Here is a 2,363-nt window from a genome sequence, read left to right on the forward strand (position 1 = left end):
TCAGTTATCAGGAACATTACAAATGTCTTTTATTAAAAAATACAAAATAAATTATCTGTAGGTGATAGCAGCTGTAAACCATTATATGTTGTCAACTGAAACCACTTACTAATGGTTATAATGATTTTCTTAAACACCAACCAGGCTTTCCTTCATCCATTCCCTTCAACTGACTTCTTTGAAGTTTTTGGTGAAGAGCATTACCTTGAACTTCCTCTCATAGTTCATTAATAATAGTAAAGCACTATTCTAGGAATTAAAACATGCTACCTCCCATACCACCTCCTTTTGCACCCATTCTGCTTACTCCAGGGTCCTTTTCTAGGATTTTCTGTGACTACTACTCCTGCTCTAGTCAACAGGAAGGCGCCTCCAGCAGCAACCACTAAAGCAGTTCTTAGCACCTTAGTTGGATCCACGATTCCTTTTCCATCACACTCATATCATTTCTAAGCATGACCAACTCCTGAGACACTCTGCTTAATCTTCTCAATTATCAAGAATCCTTCACCATTTATACACTTAGCAATGGTCACTGCAGGAGTTTTAGTGGTCTTTTAATGATTTCTATATCAGTTTTGATCTTCATTAACTGGAGTTACTGGGTTCAAGGCTGGAATGCATCAGAGAAGACCACAAATCCCTTTCAGAACAATGGCTTCTGAAATGGCTCATGGAGCATCGAAGGCATCTCTCTCTTCATTCATTTCAACACCATTTGCCCCCACCAAATTTCAGCACACCTGCTCTGAGAGTTTTGCAGATGATCATTCGGTTTTTCCCCTTCGTATTTACCAGTTGTGATATCTTACAGCTGAATGATTTCTTAAATATATTTTTCAATTTGAGCCTTCCCACTATTTCCTTTTAAGAAGATGTTTTGCCACAATGACCTCTCCAACTTTTCAGAAGTCATGTGGCTGAACATCTTCAAGATTGGGAGTTAATCCTTCTACCAACAGAGCACTATCAGGAGCAACAGCCATGTCATTAACCTTGCTCTTTTTATTGCTATCAAATCCAAGAAGTCTACAACCTTCTACAGTCTGCTGTTACAGCCGGAAGGTCAACTTCTTGTCTATTCCAAATGGGTGATTTTCTCCATCAACGTGTTCACCAATAAGAACAAGGACTTATGATGAGCACTGGCAATTTCAAGAGCAGATAAAATAGATTGGACAACGGAAATTTTCTTTTTACTCAATGCAACACCTACAAGTTGGAATTCACATTTCTAACCATTCTATGTATTCATAATGTTTGGAGAAATAGAACCTTAACAAAACTTCCTACCTTCAATAATTTCTAATTCATCATTCAGTGTTTTTTCATCCCTTGCTGTTATGACACCTTTTCTTCCAGCCTTTTTCACTGCATCAGAAATGACGTTGCTAATTTCTTTGTCTCCATTTGCAGAAATTGTGGCAACATGAGCAAGGAGTGTCACAAGTTTAGCCTCCTTCTTATATTTACCAATTATACCATTAACAGATAACATCACATCTCTTCTGACTTCCCCTGACTTCTGGCATCTCTGCTAATCTTTTTGAAGTCTTCCTTGGCAACAGAGCATGCCAGCCCAGGCCCCGTAGTGGTGCCATCCCCAGTCTCTTCATTTATGTTATTGGCAACATCCTGAACAAGTTTCCAACCAATATTTTTATATTTATCTTTTAAGTCTATGGATTTTGCAGTGGTCACAGTATCTTTTGTAACTTTGGGATTTCCCCAGGTCTGTTCAGTAATGTTCACTTTGGCCCATAGTAAAAGCTGCAGTGTTGGCTAAAAGGTATAAACCTTGAAGCATTAAGGCTTGGGAATCTGCACCAACCTTTACATCTTTGGTATAAACCTTGTGAGATGAGGAGCCAGTGCCCTGGTCACCAGCTTTATACGGCAAAAGACTGCAGGTAATCCGAGCGTTTCTGTTGAAAGGCTGCAGGATGTGCAGAACCATGTAGGCCCTCTGTGGCAGGCAAGGGAAAACTAATTATTCTTTATCTTGTTATTATTAATTTAATCCTGAGGTATTCTAATTTAGGTTTGAACACACTTAAAGAGAATGCCTAGATGGGTAAAATTCATCTCATAAGGATATTACAAAGATTACTTCAAACCCTTAGAGTACATATATTTGAGCACAATTTTCTATTGAGTGAAATAGAGTCAAATTTTGCAGTTGCAAATTAAGAACTCCTAAAGCCTACAAATAAAATGTACTATATATATATATACATATATATATACACAAAATATACACGATTTTAGTTATTATCCCTGACTTACCAAGAAGTAAGTTTTTTATCTACCCTCAGTTTTCTGAGAACTGAATTGAAGCTGACTTAATTTAAAAAATAGACCAA

General features: G+C 37.5%; 1 pseudogene; it reads right to left on the reverse strand.

Annotated features, from left to right (window-relative positions):
* Positions 1-256: 256 nt before the first annotated feature.
* LOC118917329 (60 kDa heat shock protein, mitochondrial-like) lies at positions 257-1,908 on the reverse strand (annotated as a pseudogene).
* Positions 1,909-2,363: the final 455 nt, after the last annotated feature.

Source organism: Manis pentadactyla, chromosome 10, assembly GCF_030020395.1.
Source record: "Manis pentadactyla isolate mManPen7 chromosome 10, mManPen7.hap1, whole genome shotgun sequence".
Lineage (NCBI taxonomy): Eukaryota > Metazoa > Chordata > Mammalia > Pholidota > Manidae > Manis > Manis pentadactyla.